General features: G+C 38.1%; 1 protein-coding gene and 1 long non-coding RNA gene across 2 annotated transcripts in view; one reads left to right on the forward strand and one right to left on the reverse strand.

Annotated features, from left to right (window-relative positions):
• The window catches only part of LOC133585516 (casein kinase II subunit alpha), a 184,156-nt gene that overhangs the window by 13,674 nt on the left and 147,413 nt on the right, over positions 1 to 23,069 (reverse strand). The window lies entirely within an intron of this gene.
• LOC133585393 (uncharacterized) lies at positions 248 to 12,343 on the forward strand. The gene is made up of 3 exons (XR_009813983.2): positions 248 to 735; positions 7,893 to 8,029; positions 11,397 to 12,343. It is a non-coding gene; the product is annotated as an uncharacterized lncRNA (long non-coding RNA).

Raw genomic sequence — 23,069 nt, forward strand, 5'->3', positions numbered from 1 at the left:
CATTATTAGCCATTTTGCATTTGCGGTTTAAGAGTAATGTTTACATAACTGTCATATTGAATGTGGCAGTTAAACGGGTAAACGGGTTGTACTTGTATAGCGCTTTTCTACCTTCAAGGTAATCAAAGCGCTTTGACAGTATTTCCACATTCACCCATTCAAACACACATTCACACACTGATGGCGGGAGCTGCCATGCAAGGCGCTAACCAGCAGCCATCAGGAGCAAGGGGTGAAGTGTCTTGCCCAAGGACACAACGGACGTGACTAGGATGGTAGAAGGTGGGGATTGAACCCCAGTAACCAGAAACCCTCCGATTGCTGGCACGGCCACTCTACCAACTTTGCCAACAAGATGGCGGCGCTCTGATGGCAGCGGCTTGCAGACGCTCTTGGAAGTGTAGAGCTATTTGGCAAAAATACCCGTCAATTCTGTCTTTTTCATGGCTGGCTCACAGCGTGGACACTTCGTGATCACATACGACCGACAAACGATTCCGGATGTGGATAGATCGGGCCGTTATAGACTGAAAGATGCGTGTACTTTGGACCTCCTCGCTAGCATGGGAATACTTCGCTGGCTACATCCAGCGGCCTCTGAAGCAGCGGAGTTAAGTGCCAGCGGGGACCGTCAACGGAAGACACGTAAGCGGTGTGAGCGGAAGCAGAAGCGGGGATGCCGAGCGGGGCTAACAACAAAGCGAAAGGCTAATCCTCAAAGAAGCGCTAGTCCGGGTGAGGAGTCAGTTAAAATAGAATTAGCCAGCGCCAGGCTGGATAATCCCTGCACACATAGCAATTATTTTAGAACAATACACAACTCAAAAAATGTTTTTTCTGTGATGACTGTGTCAGAAGTAGACATGCACTCTACTGAGGTGGCAAGTTATGATGCGTTCAGTTTATCACAACATCAAGCAAACAATCGGAAAATTCCCGTCATATCAATTCCTAGATATGTGCACTACAAATAATAAACGCAACATTATTAATATTGCTACTACGGATAATTTCAACAAAAACTCCTCAAAACAAATCAACTACCTATAATATGGGCTTCTTAAACATAAGATCATTATCTTCCAAAACGTTATTAGTTAATGAGGTCATTAGAGACAATAATCTTGACGTCATTGGTCTCGCCGAGACCTGGCTCAAACCAGACGATTTCTTTGCGCTGGGTGAGGCGTCTCCTCCTGGCTATGCGGGAGCGCATATTGCCCGTCCCATTAAAAGGGGTGGGGGAGTCGCACTCATATACAACAAAAACTTTAACCTTACCCCGAACCTAAATAATAAATATAACTCGTTTGAGGTGCTTACTATGAGATTTGTCACACCGCTGCCTCTCCACCTGGCTGTTATCTACCGCCCCCCAGGACTCTATTCGGAATTCATCAGTGAATTTTCAGAGTTTGTTGCTGATTTAGTGACGCACGCCGACAATATAATCATAATGGGGGACTTTAATATCCATATGAATACCCCATCGGACCCTCAGTGCATGGCGCTCCAGACTATAATTGATAGCTGTGGTCTTACACAAATAATAAATGAACCTACGCATCGCAACGGTAATACGATAGATCTAGTGCTTGTCAGGGATGTCACCACCTCCAAAGTTACGATACTCCCGTATACTAAAGTAATGTCCGATCATTACCTTATAAAATTTGAAGTTCTGACTCATTGTCAACAAACTAATAAAAATAACTACTATAGCAGCCGCAACATTAATGCTGCCACAACGATGACTCTTGCTGGCCTGCCTTTGGTAATGGCACCATTCCTAAATTATGTCGGCTCTATTGATAACCTCACTAACAACTTTAATGACGCCCTGCGCGACACCATTGATAGTATAGCCCCGCTAAAGCTAAAAAGAGCCCCTAAAAGGCGCACCCCATGGTTTACAGAAGAAACTAGAGCCCAGAAATGATCGTGTAGAAAGCTGGAACGTAAATGGCGTGCTACTAAACTTGAGGTTTTCCATCAAGCATGGAGTGATAGTTTAATAACTTATAAACACATGCTTACCTTAGCTAAAGCTAAATATTACTCAAATCTCATCCACCTCAACAAAAATGATCCTAAATTTTTGTTTAGTACAGTAGCATCGCTAACCCAACAAGGGACTCCTCCCAGTAGCTCCACCCACTCGGCAGATGATTTTATGAATTTCTTTAATAAGAAAATTGAACTCATTAGAAAGGAGATTAAAGACAATGCATCGCAGCTACAACTGGGTTCTATTAACACAGATACGACTGTATCTACGACGGATACCGTCCTCCAAAATAGTTTCTCTCTCTTTGATGAAATAACATTAGAGGAATTGTTAAGATGTGTTAAGGGGACAAAACAAACAACATGTTTACTTGACCCATTTCCTGGGAAACTTATCAAGGAGCTTTTTGTATTATTAGGTCCATCAGTGCTAAATATTATAAACTTATCACTTTCTTCTGGCACTGTTCCACTAGCATTCAAAAAAGCGGTTATTCATCCTCTGCTCAAAAGACCTAACCTCGATCCTGACCTCATGGTAAACTACCGGCCGGTGTCCCACCTTCCGTTTATCGCGAAAATCCTCGAAAAAATTGTCGCACAGCAGCTAAATGAACACTTAGTGTCTAACAATCTCTGCGAACCTTTTCAATCTGGTTTCAGGGCAAATCACTCTACGGAGACAGCCCTCGCAAAAATGACTAATGATCTACTGCTAACGATGGATTCTGATGCATCATCTATGTTGCTGCTTCTTGATCTTAGCGCTGCTTTCGATACCGTCGATCATAAAATTTTATTAGAGCGTATCAAAACATGTATTGGTATGTCAGACTTAGCCTTGTCGTGGTTTAACTCTTATCTTACTGACAGGATGCAGTGCGTCTCCCATAACAATGTGACCTCGGACTATGTTAAGGTAACGTGCGGAGTCCCCCAGGGTTCGGTTCTTGGCCCTGCACTCTTTAGTATTTACATGCTGCCGCTAGGCGACATCATACGCAAATACGGTGTTAGCTTTCATTGTTATGCTGATGACACCCAACTCTACATGCCCCTAAAGTTGACCAACACGCCGGATTGTAGTCAGCTGGAGGCGTGTCTTAATGAAATTAAACAATGGATGTCCGCTAACTTCTTGCAACTCAACACTAAGAAAACGGAAATGCTGATTATCGGTCCTGCTAAACACCGACATTTATTTAATAATACTACCTTAACATTTGACAACCAAACAATTACACAAAGCGACTCAGTAAAGAATCTGGGTATTATCTTCGACCCAACTCTCTCATTTGAGTCACACATTCAGAGTGTTACTAAAACGGCCTTCTTTCATCTCCGTAATATCGCTAAAATTCATTCCATTTTGTCCACTAGCGACGCTGAGATCATTATTCATGCGTTCGTTACGTCTCGTCTCGATTACTGTAACGTAGTGATGGGTTCATGAGGCGTCATGAAGCGTTTCGACACATTGCAAAACTGTATTGATACTGTGTTGATACTGTGTCACTAAATACTGACATCTGCTGGACATTAAAAATCCCTACAGGCAACCTATGGACCGACTCAACTGACACTGATTTTATGACCTAGTACAGTGGTTCTCAAATGGGGGTACGCGTACCCCTGGGGGTACTTGAAGGTATGCCAAGGGGTACGTGAGATTTTTTTTGAATATTCTAAAAATAGCAAAAATTCAAAAATCCTTTATAAATATATTTATTGAATAATACTTCAACAAAATAAAGTTTAGTAAGTTCATAAACTCAGTGAAGCACAAGCTCAGGTTTGTCACTAAAATGTCTGTCAAAAAGAACTGTGAAAAGAAATGCAACAATGCAATATTCAGTGTTGACAGCTAGATTTTTTTGTGGACATGTTCCATAAATATTGATGTTAAAGATTTTTTTTGTGTGTGAAGAAATGTTTAGAATTAAGTTCATGAATCCAGATGGATCTCTAATACAATCCCCAAAGAGGGCACTTTAAGTTGATGATTACTTCTATGTGTATAAATCTTTATTTATAATTGAATCACTTGTTTATTTTTCAACAAGTTTTTAGTTATTTGTATATCTTTTTTTCCAAATAGTTCAAGAAAGACCATTACAAATGAGCAATATTTTGCACTGTTATACAATTTAATAAATCAGAAACTGATGACATAGTGCTGTATTTTACTTCTTTGTCTTTTTTTTTCAAACAAAAATGCTTTGCTCTGATTAGGGAGTACTTGAATTAAAAAAAAAATCACAGGGGGTACATTGCTGAAAAAAGGTTGTGAACCACTGACCTAGTATATACAATAATATAAACCAAGTCATTGTATTTCATTTAGGATTATTTCATAACTTCATTTAAATAAAAATATATTTTTTGTCTTTTTTAGATACAGTCAATAAATAATGTGAACATGTATCATAACATGGAAATCTAAGAGAACGTGTTGTGAATGAGGATGCTTGTGGACCTGGAAATTATTATTTATTTATTTTTTACACATTTTTATTAAAAAAAAAACAGTTTTTCCAACGTATTCAATTTTAGACGCTTTCTCTTCTTAGTTATTATTTCTCCGGCTGTAGAAAAGACCCGCTCACAGGGCACAGAGGAGGCGTCAGTGCGACACAGTTCGCGTATCGGTCACGTGACCAAAACAGCTCATGATCGGTCACGTGACTTTCTAAAAGCGGTACGCGCACCGACACAGGGTTTTGCTCTATGAGCTCAACGCATGCGCCGATGCATCGGTGTTGCCGGACCCATCACTAAGTCTGACTGAACCTCTGTCCTTTTCAGGTGCCTTCAATTAGTCATTTGGCAGCCATTTTACCTTGGCATTCTGGGAATTGTAGTTTACAAAGAATTTGACCATGGAGGGCATGGATTACTGTCACTTCTGAGTTTTTAACTTCACAATATTGTTAACAAGTTAAAGGTGTTTAAAGATAATGCAAGCATGTTTAACACATAGTTAATATTGTTAACAAGTTAAAGGTGTTTAAAGATAATACAAGTATGTTTAACACATATAGTTAATATTGTTAACAAGTTAAAGGTGTTTAAAGATAATACAAGCATGTTTAACACATAGCACATCCATTTTCTACTACTTATTCCTTTACAAATGTATTTTATATAAAGATTAAACAATCTTGGTCCCAGTATTGATCCCTGGTGTACACCACAAGATATAACTAGCCGTGTTGACATATTTTCACCCATCTTCACATATTGCTTCCTGTTGGTTAAATAGCTTCTTACCCAGTTCAAGACCAAGCCTCAGATGCCAAATCGTTCTAATTGTTGTATTAAAATATCATGATTAATTGTGTCAAATGCTTTTGTTAAGTCCATGAATACTGCGGCCGCACATTCTTTACCATCTATGGCATTGGTAATTTCCTCTGTTATTTTGATTAATGCTATCCATGTTGAGATATTTGCTGGGAAACCATATTGGTTCTCCACGAGCGTCCCACTTTTGTTGATAAATATATCTAATCGGGTATTGAATACTTATTCCATGATTTTGGAGAATTGTGGAATTAATGAAACTGGTCTGTAGTTGGTAAACTGGTGTATGTCTCCATTCTTATAAATTGGTGCGACTTTTGCAATTTTCATTTTGTCATGGAATTTGCCGGTTAGAAATGATACGCTGCTGATATATGTCAGAGGTTCTGAAATTTCTTCTACAACCTTTTTTATCATTACCATATCTATTCCATGACAGTCAGTTGAGGTCTTGGCTTTACAGAATAATAGCTTTTTTGGGGGTGAACAAACTGTCGTCACGGCGACATCTTTTCCAGGAATTCCATAATTTTAGCTATTAAGGCATGACCCAATCGCCGCCCATGTTAACTACCGAACCGTAACTTAAAAGGGTTGGCTGAACAGCTATTAAGGTACGACGCAATCGAAGCCCATGTTAAATACAGAACCATAACTTAAAAGGGTTGGATGAACATCAATTAAGGCATGACCCAATCGCGGAATGTGTTAACTACCAAACTGTAGCTTAAAAGGGTTGGCTGAACAGTTATTAGGGTACGACACAATGGGCGACCATGTTAACTACAGAACCGTAACTTAAAAGGGTTGGCTGAACAGCTATTAAGATATGACGCAATCGCTGACCATGTTAGCTACAGAGCCGTAACTTAAAAGGGTTGGCTGAACAGCTATTAAGGTACGACGCAATCGCTGACCATGTTAACTACAGAACCGTAACTTAAAAGGGTTGGCTGACCATTCAAGTGTTTTTTTTCTCCCAAAGATATGATGCAATGGCCGCTCGTGTTAACTACCGAACCGTAACTTAATAAGGTTGGCTGAGCAGCTATTAAGGGACGATACGATCGCCGCAAGTGTTAACTACAGAACCGTCACTTAAAAAGGTTGGCTGAACAGCTATTAAGGGATGATGCAATCGCCGCTCGTGTTAACTACCGAACAGTCACTTAAAAAGGTTGGCTGAACAGCTATTACGGGATGATGCAATTGCCTCTTGTGTTTACTACAAACCGTCACTGAAAAAGGTTGGCTGAACAGCTATTAAGGGATGATGTAATCGCAGCTCGTGTTAACTGTGCCTCGCCCGGGTGCCCGGCCGCCTTATAGTCCTTATATTTGTTCAGCCAATACCCTTTTGAGTTATGGTTTTGTAGTCATAATAGGCGGCGATTGGGTCATGCCATAATAGCTGTTCAGCCAACTCTTTTAAGTTACGGTTCGGTAGTTAACATGGGTGGTGATTGCGTCATGCCTTAATAGCTGTTCAACCAACCCTTTTAAGTTACGGTTTGGTAGTTAACATGGCAGCCAAATGTTTACTCCACTGCAATCTGGGTAAAGTATTTTTCATTGTGCTTCATTCTTTTCATTTCATAGCAGTACAAAGGAAAATGTTTCGAGAAAACTCTCGTATAAAACTTCATCGTGCAGAATTTAAACAAAGTACTACTCACTCGCCGGGCAGCTCCATGCGTACTGTGCCTCCCGCAACACTAGCAATGGTGTGTGTGTTTTTTCGATTGATTGATTGAAACTTTATTAGTAGATAGCACAGTACAGTACATATTCCGTACAATTGACCACTAAATGGTAACACCCCTATAAGTTTTTACACTTGTTCAAGTCGGGGTCCACGTAAATCAATTCATGGTTTATTTATAACATTTATAAAAAGTAGGGATTTCAGATAATGGCTTTTTTGCCAATATTCGATATTCTGATATTGTCCAACTCTTAATTACCGATACCGATATCAACCGATACCGATACATACAGTCGTAGAATAACACATTATTATGCCTAATTTTGTTGTGATTCTGGATGCATTAAACAATGTAACAAGGTTAACCAAAATAAGAGAACAACTTCAACTCCAGTTATGGAAAAAAGTGCCAACATGGCACTGCCATATTTATTATCGAAGTCACAGTGTGTACATTGTACATATTACATATTGTTATGAAGGTGTCTGTTACTACATGATACATATACTTGCAGTGTGTATATTGTACATATTACATATTGTTATGAAGGTGTCTGTGTCTACATTATATATATATATATATATATATATATATATATATATATATATATATATATATATACTTGCAGTGTGTATATTGTACATATTACATATTGTTATGAAGGTGTCTGTTACTACATGATATATATATATATATATATATATATATATATATATATATATATATATATATATATATATATATGCTTGCAGTGTGTATATTGTACATATTACATATTGTCAAGTCAAAGTACAGAGCAGCATGTAGAGCACACTCCAGGCCTGAAGGGGCAACAGTGAGAGCTGAGGGCTGAACATCTCCACTTGCTTCCAACAGATTGCTTTGATTGAAGTCACCTGTTCACCTGCTCAGTGCACATGCTCCAAATGTTTGAGCTTCAATGAGTCACTCCTTTTGACTTGATGCTAAGAGGAAGGAAGACAGCTCCTGTGTGGACTCAGAAGACGCAACTGGTGAGGAAACTGAGGGAAAGAAGTGCTTGTTTGCTTGTTTTGTACTGAGGAGAATGTTTAAAGAAGATCATTTCACTGATGTTTACAAAATTGTTTAGGTTGACTGAAAGTCAATTTAAAAAGTTATCACTTATGTTTAAGTTTATTCTTATAATTAGGATGGATTGTTTAGATTTAATTTAATTCATATTGTTGAAAATGTTTAAGTTTATTCTTAAACTTAGGCCCTATCAGTGGAAATTAATTGTCTTTGAACATTCTCCAGCCCTCGTGCGTCAATCATTGCAATGACAGATTTGTGAAAGTGGTTGAAATGTGGCGGTAATACGCACTGATTTTTTGTTAAATTTACCCCCTTGTTCATGTTTATATTATTGTTCCCTTGAGATAAACTAGCTTTTATACAACAGATTCATAAAACATTCAAATATCACAAAACATGAAGTCGCAGAAACGCCATCGAAATAAAAAGTCCCGGAAGTGACGTTCTCTTTGCGCATGCGCGGACCTCGGCCCTTGCGTGTTTACGATGGCTTTTTGAACTTCTTTTTTTTTTAGTTTAATTTTTTGTTGTATCACTAAAACGTAGAATGATCAGTATCGTGGATTGATATATTTGATGTATATAACGTTTAGTTTTTTTAAAGATGTATTTATTTGCCATAAGGCTGCTTCCGGTTTCTGTGCGGTTTCAAAATAAATACTATATTCCTAAGTAACGGTTGTTTTGTATGCAATCTTCTATCGGAAATTGTTACTCGAATAAAGATTATAAAAATGAACTGTGTAGGCAGGAAAGTTATTAAAAACCACTGAACCATTGACGGAAGTGACGTACTCTTCGCGCATGCGTGGAACTACCAAACATTTCGAAAAATGCGGCAGCGACGGCTTCTCTACTCCCGAGTGATGCAAAGTTTTGGTTTTGGTGAGTGACTACAGCTTTATTTACATGTATACATTTGCTCGATGACCTATATCTCTTTGTAGCAACTTAGCACAACAGCTAGCAATAGCTCCTCGGCTAAAATCTTGCGTTTTAAACATTAATGTGTATTGCATTATAATTATACAACATGTTTTTAAATATCCCCCTCATGTTCCCCTTTACTTTTAGGTAAGCTAGTTTATAGACAACACACTCATAAAATATTCTAACATAACAAAACGTGACGTCACAGAATGCCGTCAAAAAGGGGACGTTGTCTTCGCGCATGCGCGGACCTCGGCCCCTGACGTATAATTACTATTACTATAGTGAAGTTTTCGATCGATAGATATTTATTAGTAACCAGCGAAAAGGTGTATTATACAGAGGTCACAACATCAGAACTACTGTATATATACATATTTATATATATGTAGTAAGTATGTATGTATACTGTAGTACATCAATACTCCTAAATACAGTATATACGTACTGTATGTATTTACACTTTCTTCTAAAGATAGTATATTATATAAGTAATTCTGTCCTTGTACTGTAGTACATACACTTTCTTCTGAAGGTAGTACTGCCCCTCTGTCACAAGGTGTCCCCCAGAGTTCGGTGCTTGGTCCACTTCTCTTCATTGTACATGCTCCCCCCTCGGTAGAATCATCCGCCGCCATCACCTCCAATTCCACTGCTACGCAGATGATGTCCAGCTATACATCTCCACAAAATCTCTCCACCCTGACCGACTGCCTCACTGAAATCAAATCATGGCTGCACTCCAACTTCCTCAAACTCAACTGACAAATGTGACATGCTTATCGGCCCCAAATCCCTCACCAAAACTGCTCACAACTCCACTCTGTCCCCATCCACTCACATCCGCAACCTCGGAGTCATTCTGGACAATAACCTCTCTTTTCAACACCATGTCAACCACATCACAAGAACTGCTTTCTTCCACCTCAAAAATATTGCTCGTCTCCGTCCATCCCTCTCCTTCTCTGCCGCTGAAATCCCTCTCCTTCTCTGCCGCTGAAACCCTGATCCATGCCTTCATCACCTCCAGACTTGACTACTGTAACAGCATCCTCTACGGCTCATCTTGCAAAATTCTTAATAAATTCCAATACATTCAAAACTCTGCCGCCCGCCTGCTCACCCACACCCGCTCCCGTGAGCACATCACCCCAGTCCTCCAGAAACTCCACTGGCTCCCCGTTCCTCACCGGATCCACTTTAAAATCCTCCTCCTCACCCACAAAGCCCTCCACAACCAGGCCCCCTGCTACCTCACCAACCTGCTTCACCTCCATACCCCTTCACGCAGCCTCTGCTCCTCTGATGCCAATCTTCTCCCCACCACTCAGAACCAAGCTTCGGACCTGGGGTGACAGAGGTTTCTCCATCGCTGCTCCCACCCTCTGGAACACTCTTCCCAAACCCATCCGTGACCAGTGTTGGGTTAGTTACTGAAAACCAGTAACTAGTTACAGTTACTAGTTACTTTATTTCAAAAGTAACTCAGTTACTTACACCAAAAAGTATTGTGAAAAGTAACTATTTAGTTCTATTTTTTTAAAGCTCCCATTCATGCCCTTTTAGCCTTCATTTCAGTACTGTTATTGCACTGGAGAATAATACAATCTGTTAATCAACTTGACTTTTTGATTGATTGATTGAAAATTCTATTAGTAGATTGCACAGTACAGTACATATTCCGTACAATTGACCACTAAATAGTAACACCCCAATAAGTTTTTCAACTTGTTTAAGTCGGGGTCCACGTTAATCAATTCATGGCATGCATTTTTATCTTCCTTTTAACATAATAGTGCAACATAAAAAGGCACTTCTCCTTTCTTTAAACTTGGACTAATGACCAATAATAAAAAACAAGTTAAAGTGCAACATAAGAAGGCACATCATCTTCCTTGAAACATAGGTAGTGAAATAAAGCCTGACATCTGGAGTGATGCTGCTGTCTTCCACACTTGGAGTCATGGATTGTACAATCCTTGTTTTCAGTGGCAGGATCATTGACACAGATGGTAAAGTTTCAGTGCTCAGTAGAGATGTAACAGTTTTGAGGGGTTTAAGCACCTGGAGGACCTCCTCTGCCACTCTCACATCATCAGACAGGTTGATGATGTCTTTGACACTTGTCTTCAGGGTGTTGTGGGTCAATGCAGAGTATATAGCTGCCTGCTGCTCCAACATATCATAAATTAATTTACGTGGACCCCGACTTAAACAAGTTGAAAAACTTATCGGTGTTACCATTTAGTGGTCAATTGTACGGAATATGTACTTCATTGTGCAATCTACTAATAAAAGTCTCAATCAATCAAAATCATACTTGAGCAGAGTTGACTTCTTTTATTTTTCAAAAAATGAAGTCTTTTATGAGTTGCTTTTCGGCTCACTTTTCAGCCGGCTCTCTGTCCCTTCCTCTCCCGGCTCAGCATCTGCTGCTCGCTCCGCTACTCGCTGCTATTCGCTCTCCAAACAGAAATACAAGTTTCAGTTAAGGTAAGATACAAAAATACAAGTTACAAATGAAACAGTTAATTATCAGCCCACTCAAGTAGTTTTTCTTAGTTCTGCTATCTCTTGGTCTGCCTGCAGCTGATCCGCTGCAAGAGATTGCTTAAACTTAACAATATTGTAATGTCAGATTGTAGAATCTACGTTCCTTACATTTCAAGTCAAGCTTGCAAATCTCATCTTGGACACTTTTCTTGGTCGCAAAGAACGTGTCCTTGACAGACTGCAGCTGAGCTTTGAGAGTTCTCCTATCAGCACGGTAAGTGCACTCAGCAGACTCCAGCTGGGCTTGGAGACTTCTCCTGTCAGCCTGGAGAGAGTCTCTTTGGCATCTGTACTCCAAAATGTTTATTTTGGCCTCCATGACCTCCCGTTGGGATGGCTGCAATTGGTCCTGTTCAACACAAGTAAATACACACACCAATCATACTGTATGTATGGCAAGATAACTGCAGGATATTTCTGTGTAACAGAGGAGTGACTAACTGTTGAATGTGTGAAAATATTTCCCGGTCTTTTATTTCTGATTTTGAACATGACACTGAGTTTGTTTTTTTGACAATATTTTGGCTGTAAAAAATGCCACACATTCTGCTGTATGTGTGCCTGCTTCCCTTTTTTAAGGAAGACTTTAAACATGGTTAAGTTGTTCAACATTAAAAATGACAAATCAAGTATGGTTGTATTTTCCTATATGCCAACAGTGTTACTTTTCAAACTGTGGAATGTTACGGTGGCCTAAAATATGTGTATATATTTCCACACTCTTCAAACGAATGTGTTAGAAATCAACACATGTTTTGTGTAATGATGATTTCAACAAATGTGTTAAATCACAGGATTTTCCTGAGGGGAGAGTTACACAGACATGCTACACAACATTGTGTCATGAGCTTTGACCAATCAGCTGGGTGGCCATAGTTTGGAAGAAAAAAAACGTCCCGCCTTTTCGGTGATCTACGTGGCCATTACCGCCAGACCTCTGTGACTATCAGTCCAAATTTCTTAATGAAAGTAAGCATATTCCAGTCTACTTGCACATTGTTGTATCTTAAAGGGTGTAATAGTGGTAGTTTTGCTGGGAATGTGTGACTGTAACCTACTGACAAGATGTCAAGTTGTGCATGTGCTGATGAACAGCTAGCCATATTGCTAGATATGCTAAACCTCCATTATTATTTTTTTTAGGGCTCTTTCAAATAGTAGCCTGGTTATGCTGTGTGTACATAATGTTGGTTAATGGCTAAATTAATTTTGGCTTTTTATTTTGCAGGTTTGTTTCCACAAGTTAGCTAACATTACTAAGGTAAGGTTTGATAGTAAGAAAGTCTCCACAGTATCAATTAAACTCTTTGACAAAACTGCACTGGTTGACTTTAAAACTATTCATGGTTTCTTTTGGGTATGTTATCTCAATTTTAAATTCCCTTTTTTAAGTTTTTAATCTGTCCATATGTTGCATTGGTATTAAAGGCCATTTCCAATCATAGTCAATGTTGTTTCAGAAATCAAGTCACCTATGATCAGTTAATCTCATGCCATGAGCCATATTTGCACTGGACTAATAATGGTTCATAGTGGTTCAAAATGTCTTAAAATTTAGCCTGTTCAGACTGTGTATTATAATTTCTGTTAGGCTTTGATTACATTTTTATTATTCTACACTAAGTCCTTCTGTTGTCAGCTTGGTATTGGATTTGTGTTCATTCTCTGTATATTTTTGTTTATAGACATGTAAAAGAATGGCTTCTCCCAGATCTCTCACAACAGTCATCTTGGATGGCAGAGACATTTTGAAGAAGACTTACACTCCTGGTAATGTCAAGGACATTACAGAGGCGTGTACATCTGCACTGTCGTGCAAAGCAGAAATGATCAGAATTCTGAAGTTCTGCTCAGATTTTAATGAATACTTGACACTGATGTGAACTGCAATGTTGAAAACATGGATACATTCCAAATTCTATTAAGTCCATTCAATCAGATGTTTGTGATGTCAGTGCCACTGCTGTCACCACACAGGAAATGGAAGTACAGCGGGTATGTTTGTTCATTTGTTCATGTCTGTTAATTTAAGGAAGATCACTAAACATAATATTCTGTTTAGCGAGCTGGTGTGCCTTGTATGTGAAGTATTATTATCCCAGTGCTTAGATTAAGTGGTAATATCTCTACAGCAGTATATTGGTTCAAATAAAATACTGTGTATATGGACTGTTCCTTCAGATTTCAACAGCAGCCAGTGATCTTGATCCTGAGAGTGTGAAGACTCACCTCCAACAAAAAGATCCCAGGATTTTTGCATTCTACGAGGAGAATGGGAGAGCGGCCGTGCCAGCAACTTGAGGGTTCCAGGTTCGATCCCCGCTTCAGCCATCCTAGTCACTGCCGTTGTGTCCTTGGGCAAGACGCTTTACCCACCTGCTCCCAGTGCCACCCACACTGGTTTAAATGTAACTTAGATATTGGGTTTCACTATGTAAAGCACTTTGAGTCACTAGAGAAAAAGCACTATATAAATATAATTCACTTCACTTCACTTACAGAAAAATGGTAAAAGGGTACTGGTAACAACTGCCGTCAGTTTCCTTGTTGAAAAAAAGGGATTGTAAGTAGACATTTGTCACTTTTATTTTGAACTACAGGAGGTCTAATGTTATGCCCAATGTTAATGTGTCCTTTTTCTTCTTTATGTTTTTCTTCAGTTATCCAGTAAGTGCGGACAAAAAACTCCTCGTCAGAACAATTGTGCCACTTTTCCCATCACTTAACATCAATATGGAAGAGGAAAAAGGATATGTAAGGGAATGTTGTTAGAGTGTGAAACACACATTACGTCGATTTGATTCTGATAGTACCTCATTAGATCACTGTTTTATTTGCGTTTCACTTGTATTCTGTGTTGTAAAGGAACACTTCTATGATCCAACAAGCCACACTGGCTTTCTGGAAGATAAGCTGAGGAATATCAGCCAAAAACTAAGCGATGATGGGCGCCGTTATTGCAGAAGGGGTGGCTCATCTGAAGTCAGTGTTCGACTTGAAGAAGTTACAGAAAGTGATGAGTCTGTCCAAGAATGGATAACTGTGATCAAAAGGATGAAGCCTAGTCCGGAGAACCTTTCTTCCATCAAGATGTGTATGGACAAAACCGACTTCCACCGAAGATACTGGATATCTAATCAGTCACCTACTCTGGCAGAGATTGTTGAGAACTACCCTGGTTTCATTGATATGCCATATCTGGTAAGTCAGTAAATTTAATCACCACCTGCACTCTCAAATGGATTTGCATATAACCTTATCTAATCACCCTTGCGTTGTCCTGTTGGTAAAACTTAACAGATCGACAGAGATTTTGAGAAGATGTTTCCAAACAAGACCGACATCTTTCTACGCAAATGGGACCAAAGTTGTTGAAGCTGGCTGCTCTTGAAGGAAAAGATGAACCACCAGAAGCTGAGAGTGCTGGCAAGGTTTAGTTTATTTATGGAGGATTATCATGCCTTTTTGTGTTATCTTCGGTGCATAGAAGACTCCCCAGGTTGACACACATTTAACCTTACAGTCTCACATGTCAGTTATATAAACTGTGTATTTTTCTATTTCTACAGAATCAAGGTGCTTTAGAGCACTGAAGATGCTCACACATTATCTGCCCCCTACTGAGTCAAGAAGATCTAAGGGATGGACAAAATGCAGCATCAAATCAGCGCTGTCCTACATGTTGGACATTAAACAAGTAAGAATACCTTAATTTGTGATAAGATATCTCACTTGTTTTATATTCTTAAGTAAATTATTCATAACTTGTAAAGATGATGTAGTAAAATGTGTTGCATACACTGTTTTAGCCAGGAACAAGCTTCCATGACCTACAAACCACTGACCCTGCTCCAGTGATGCAACCTGGTCTGGTGAGCATTGGACATTGCAGCACAACATCAACAAAATATGTCATCGTGGCTACCAATGACTATGTTGTCATTCCACTCCAAGAAGAGGGTCTCACCTGCAGTCTGGACAAACTTTTCAAATTGTATTGAGTTTGTAACCTTGCCTGTTAAAGTATGAGTTGTTGATTGAAAAAAATGGCAGCCTGTGGACATGATTTAAACATTTTGAGTATGATAAGTGTGGCCAGTTGTGTCTATATTGGGTCATTGCTACAGACCTGGTTGTGGGGTTTCCTTAAAATGTGATCTGGATCACGAACATATCTTTGGAGACACAGTGTATATTGTTCCCTTTTCTGACCGTGATGAGGTGTTCATTTTGTTGAGTTATCACTGTTAAGTATTTTGATGAACACCTTGACACTTATGTGATTAAAAAGACAAATTCATTTCAAGTGATTAATCTGAAAGATGCAACTGATGCTTTGCCACTTGATGTTTATGAGCTGAGAGATTCTGAATTGCACTTACTGACAAGTTACAGACTTATTTCCTAAATGTTGTGACTTGTGTAAATGGTAAAAGTAAATGTAATGAATAGAAGGAATTAATGAATGAAATGCCAATTCAATTTCAATGTTTTTTTATACAACATAGCATGCACACACACACACAAACAAACACGTGTTGCCAATATGTACAATGTGTTGATTTTGATTAAGTAACACAAACATTTGTTACTAAAACCTACACATTTACTGTGTTAATATAAGTAACAAAGTTAATGTGTTAAAATTAACAAAAATTGAGTTGTCCCCCTCTGGACATGGAGATGTGTAAAAAAACAACACAAATTGTGTTAGTTCCAACACATTCTTTTTAAGAGTGCACCTCTGGCTACTGCCCAAGTGTCTTTTAATGACAGCAATATACTCTGGAGGGGAACGTACGCCCTCCTGTGGACTTCTGCCGCAATTGCACACAAAGAAATTCATTATTTCCAAGTGTGCCTTATTTAAGCTTCCCAGACTTCGCAGTACTTGTATAGCCCTAAATCACGAATGTCTCAAAGGGCTGCACAAGCCACAATGACATCCTGGCTCACATCTATAGTTAATATTTTTAATAAGTTAAAGGTGTTTAAAGATAATACAAGCATTTTTAACACATATAGTTAATAAGTTAAAGGTGTTTAAAGATAATCCAAGCATGTATAATACATATAGTTAATAAGCTAAAGGTGTTTAAAGATAATACAAGCATGTTTAACACATTGTTAATATTGTTAAGTTAAAGGTGTTTAATGATAATACAAGCATTTTTAACACATATAGTTAATAAGTTAAAGGTGTTTAAAGATAATCCAAGCATGTATAATACATATAGTTAATAAGCTAAAGGTGTTTAAAGATAATACAAGCATGTTTAACACATTGTTAATATTAAGTTAAAGGTGTTTAATGATAATACAAGCATGTTTAACACATATAGTTAATAAGTTAAAGGTGTTTAAAGATAATACAAGCATGTTTAACACATCTAGTTAAATATTGTTAAGTTATAGGTGTTTAAAGATAATACAAGCATGTTTAACACATAGTTAATAAGTTAAAGGTGTTTAAAGATAATACAAGCATATTTAACACAGTTAATTTTTTTAACAAGTTAAAAGTGTAATGATAATACAAGCATGTTTAACACATAGTTAATATTAACAAGTTAAAGGTGTTTAGGATAATACAAGCATGTTTAACACATATAGTTAATAAGTTAAAGGTGTTTAATGACAATACAAGCATGTTTAACATATATAGTTAATTAGTTAACGGTGTTTAAAGATAATACAAGCATGTATAATACATATAGTTAATAAGTTGTACTTGTATAGCGCTTTTCTACCTTCAAGGTACTCAAAGCGCTTTGACACTACTTCCACATTTACCCATTCACACACACATTCACACACTGATGGAGGGAGCTGCCATGCAAGGCGCTAACCAGCACCCATCAGGAGCAAGGGTGAAGTGTCTTGCTCAGGACACAACGGACATGACGAGGTTGGTACTAGGTGGGGATTGAACCAGGGACCCTCGGGTCGCGCACGGCCACTCTTCCACTGCGCCACGCCGTTAAAGTTAAAGGTTTTTAAAGATAATACAAGCATGTTTAACTTGATCAAATATGCTGAATGTTAGAATAATTATGTGTAGGTTATCACACAACTCTTATGCTTAAAGGTCGTTGCTACAGTTATTAGCTATTGTGCTCAAGTTAGACTTTTCTATCTGTGCAAGGACAAAAATTATTGTCTGAGGGGTGGCCTTAGCCGCAGATGTTATCTTTGTTTTAGCCCGCTAACAGCCAAGGACTTCAAGGACCTCAACGAAGATAAGATGACAGCACGCAGACGAAGCAGAGACAAGGCAATCACAAGGCCCCAGCACATTCCGTCACGTATTGTGCGTACTGGAAGCTGCTTTGCATAAAATGTGTGGCCACTCCTTTTTAGAGGCGGCCTCAGTGATGTAACCAGGAACCTCCCAAATAAATAGAGGTACTAGAGTACAGCCCAAAAAACGTCTCTCTTGTGTTATTTTGATGTTTAGTTATGTTTAAAAATGTATTTAAAAGGGTCTCAGGGCATTCAATCGATCAAATGAAAAAGTATTCTAAAACAAACCAGACAGTCGAATTGCTGAGAATAAAATGACCTGGATGAATGAGGACATCCATAGACCTATTTACAAAACACAAAACCAGTGAAGTTGGCACATTGTGTAAATGGTAAATAAAAACAGACTACAATGATTTGCAAATCCTTTTCAACTTATATTCAATTGAATGGACTGCAAAGACAAGATATTTAATGTTCGAACTGAGAAACTTAATTTTTTTTTGCAAATAATCATTAACTTAATTAATTTAATGGCAGCAACACATTGTAAAAAAGTTGGCACAGGGGCATTTTTACCACTGTGTTACATGGCCTTTCCTTTTAACAACACTCAGTAAACGTTTGGGAACTGAGGAGACTAATTTTGTAAGCTTTTCAGGTGGAATTCTTTCCCATTCTTGCTTGATGTATAGCTTAAGTTGTTCAACAGTCCGGGGGTCTCCGTTGTGGTATTTTAGGCTTCATATTGCACCACACATTTTCAATGGGAGAAAGGTCTGGACTACAGGCAGGCCAGTCTAGTACCCGCACTATTTTACTATGAAGCCACGCTGTTGTAACACGTGGCTTGGCATTGTCTTGCTGAAATAAGCAGGGGCGTCCATGGTAACGTTGCTTGGATGGCAACATATGTTGCTCCAAAACCTGTATGTACCTTTCAGCATTAATGGCGCCTTCACAGATGTGTAAGTTAACCATGTCTTGGGCACTAATATACCCCCATAACCATCACAGATGCTGGCTTTTCAACTTTGCGCCTATAACAATCCGGATGGTTCTTTTCCTCTTTGGTCCGGAGGACACGACGTCCACAGTTTCCAAAAACAATTTGAAATGTGGACTCGTCCGACCACAGAACACTTTGCCACTTTGCATCAGTCCATCTTAGATGAGCTTGGGCCCAGCGAAGCCGACGGCGTTTCTGGGTGTTGTTGATAAACGGTTTTCGCCTTGCATAGGAGAGTTTTAACTTGCACTTACAGATGAAGTGACCAACTGTAGTTACTGACAGTGGTTTTCTGAAGTGTTCCTGAGCCCATGTGGTGATATCCTTTACACACTAATGTCGCTTTTTGATGCAATACCGTCTGAGGGATCGAAGGTCCGTAATATCGCTTACGTGCAGTGATTTCTCCAGATTCTCTGAACCTTTTGATGATATTACGGACCGTAGATGGTGAAATCCCTAAATTCCTTGCAATAGCTGGTTGAGAAATGTTGTTCTTAAACTGTTGGACAATTTGCTCACGCATTTGTTGACAAAGTGGTGACCTTCGCCCCATCCTTGTTTATGAATGACTGAGCATTTCATGGAAGCTGCTTTCATGCACAATGATGGCACCCACCTGTTCCCAATTAGCCTGTTCTCCTGTGGGATGTTCCAAATAAGTGTTTGATGAGCATTCCTCAACTTTCTCAGTCTTTTTTGCCACTTGGGCCAGCTTTTTTTAAACATGTTGCAGGCATCAAATTCCAAATGAGCTAATATTTTCCAGTTCGAACATTAAATAGTTTGTCTTTGCAGTCTATTCAATTTAATATAGGTTGAAAAGGATTAGCAAATCATTGTATTCTGTTTTTAATTTACCATTTACACAACGTGCCAACTTCACTGGTTTTGGGTTTTGTACATTCAAGTAAAATATTTTTAAAAATGTTCCTGTATGACATTCTGACGATAAAATTGCATTTATATCAAAATAGTGCGGTCTTTTATCAAGTTCAATTAAAACTCGTTGACTTTGATTAATCATGATCCATCAAACTGCAACATTGTAATTAATCTGATTAAAATGTAATCGCACTAATATATAAACATTTTTGAAATGTGATACATTATTTGTTGTGTGGATAGTAAATTGTGGCCTGGCTTTGAAACAGCAACAAAATATTTTGTTGTTTGTTTGTTTTTTGTTTTTTAATGAATTGTGCTAAACACGAATATCCAATTTTTGTTGTTGTTGTTGTTGTTGTTGTTGGGGTATTTTATTTTTATTGGGCAATTGTAGGTGATTTCATGTGAAAATGAAAAAAAATAAAAATAAGAATACAGTCATGCATGGTCATAACGGTGGAGTTGGAAAAAGGAAACCAACCAAATCAAGACAATAGTTGGTTAAAATAAAAAAAATAAAGTAAGCAAAATAGCAAAATCTTACCCTGAAGTTGAACAAAAGGTATGAAAAAAAAATACTTTTTTTAAATGTTTATATCCGTGTTAAAATAGACAGTCAGCATCTTTAGTGCATAATCATCTTTTGCACGACACAATTCCGCTATCTAGTGGCAGACATGAGGATTACAAATATTACAACAATGCATTGCTGGTATGATGCAGATGGCAAAGAAAAAAACAAGGCTTTGCAAAAAAGACAGCTTTTCAACAAGGCTTTGACACATTGTCAAACTTGTAATCATAGTCTGGTATAAAATGGAAATGTGTATTATGAAATAATGTGTTTTATCAATTGTATTCATGAAATGTAGAGTGAGTGTCTACAGCAGCACCTTTAGCATCTAAATCTTGAGATTTTTCATTTTTAATATTAGGAATCACTGTACTGTTTTGAATGTTTTTGTCTTCATTTTAACATCAACTTTCCAGGGGACTGGAGATGGAAATTAGCCATTGGCTATAATCTCACATATGGACATGTCTTATTATGATCATTGATAACATTGATTTCCCCTTTTAAATAAACTAAATATCCATCTCTCAGTCATATATTTTATTTTCATCATCATGATGTTCAAATTGTTTTAAAATACAGAACAAGAGTTACATTGTTGTATTCCACTATCCTGTTTGTTCCATAAACAAACACCTCTGATTGAAATATTTATTTCCCATTGTGACTGTTCTGAATCTAGATTTATTAAGGATCTCAGTTCCTTTCAAATTATAATTAATTTCTCTTTTTACTAATCTGTTTTGAATGTTGTTTGGTATAATCTTTGCATGTGTGTTGTACATGATTTTTAGGATATTATACTCTACCAGTTCATGAAATTGTAATCAATTTAATCTGTTTGAATATTGGCTTTGTGGTTTCCCTGTATGCATTTCCAGTAATGATTCTTACGGCTCTTTTCTGCAGAAGGAAGATTGAAAATATAGAATCCATTGAAATCAAATTAAATCTGTTTTGAGCCCCACAAAAAAAAAAAAGCCACAATTTTATCAAAGAAAAACAAACGTCTTATTGTGGCATATGTCCCCTTTCCAAGCCCCTTTATAGCACTATTAACAACAAAATTGTCTCCAGAGTGCTGCAAATAAAAAAGAAACAATAAAAAGTAATCAAATTACAAGCATTTACAATGAAACAAGTAAAATAATAGAATTAAATAATAAAAGACATCAATAAAATAGAATAAAAAACAGGGGAAAAAAACAACTAATCAATATAATAGAATAAAACAATAAAAGACACAGAGGACCACAAGACTCATGACGATTTAAAAGCCAGAGAATAAAAGTGGGTTTTAAAACCAGACTTAAAACATTCAACAGTGGGGGCCATTCAGACATTAGGGGGCAGAATATTCCCAAGTTTTGGGCCAACAACAGAGAAGGCCCTGTCTCCCCTGGGTTTAATTCCTACATTTTTCATCTGATTCAAACTGTTCCAAATTCAAAATATTCAGCCTGTTCAGGAATTGTGTGCTTTACTTCAACAATTCTAAAAAAATTCCAGGATTTCAGTTCAACTTCAGCATTGGAGCATTCAGGAATTGCCTCATCTAGTTCCAGTGCAAAGTGCATTACAGTAGTCCAGACATGATGAGATAAAAGTGTGCATGACCTGTTCAAAGTGTTTAAAAAGGTAGAAAATATTTAATCTTTGATAATAGCCGAAGGTGATAAAAACTTGATTTAACAACGGTTTGATTGATTGATTGATTGATTGATTGAGTGATTGATTGATTGATTGATTTAAACTTTTATTAGTAGATTGCACAGTTCAGTACATATTCTTGACCACTAAATGGTAACACCCGAATAAGTTTTTCAACTTGTTTATGTCGGGGTCCACGTAAATCAATTCATGGTAAATTGATTTGCGTTGATTTGTTTTTTGTCAAATTTAAAACCATGGTCTATAACAGACCTGGGCATTCTGCGGCCCGCGGGCCACATCCGGCCCTTTGTGCGTCCCTGTCCGGCCCGCGTGAGGCCAATCATAAATTACAAAATACATTTAAAAAAGTATCTATGTCGAGTGTGCAATACAACGGTGCTGCTTTTGTTTTGAAAAGCGTTATTTGTATTACTTCCGTGTGGACGTATGCGCGTGAGTGAATGTGAACAGCGGCAATCACAAATTACAAAATAAAGTTGAAAAAACATCTATGTCGTGTGCGCAATACAACTGTGCTGCTTTTATTTTGAAAAGTGTTATTTATGGGCGTATGTCCGTGTGTAACCTGTGAATGAAGGTGCACAGCGACAAGTGATGCACGGTTTACACCCGAGACGCTAAAAAGAGAGAAGTTGATGACGAATGGAGTGTTTTCAACAAGACATGGACTGCCAAGCAACATGCTCTCTAAGGTGCGCGCCTGCGCAATTGCGCACTGCTCAAGCGTTCTTTGCGCACAGCAAATATATGCCGCGCACCAAATCAAATCCCATCTGAATTCTAAACAAAATAAACACATTTATTCTGTGTAATTTTGCAATGCTACTCTGAGTGACAGTGACAACAAGTGGCCCTAACGGTGTTCGTCAACACCGTTCAATTATTGTAACGTCTATCGAGATGCTTCGAGGACAGGAATTATATCGATCACTTTATTGAGCAAAACTGTTTATATTGGGCCATAACCACACCAAAAACATGAGTAAAAAACTTCTATCTCGAAAAACTAGTCATTTTCTGCCGTACAAACCAGGCCAAAACCAACTTGTCATCCGTCACCAACACGCATAGCACTAAGCCACTGGTGCGTTTATGGCCACACAAAAAGTCGGACAACTCAAACACC

This window comes from Nerophis lumbriciformis, linkage group LG03, assembly GCF_033978685.3.
Source record: "Nerophis lumbriciformis linkage group LG03, RoL_Nlum_v2.1, whole genome shotgun sequence".
Taxonomy (NCBI): Eukaryota; Metazoa; Chordata; class Actinopteri; order Syngnathiformes; family Syngnathidae; genus Nerophis; species Nerophis lumbriciformis.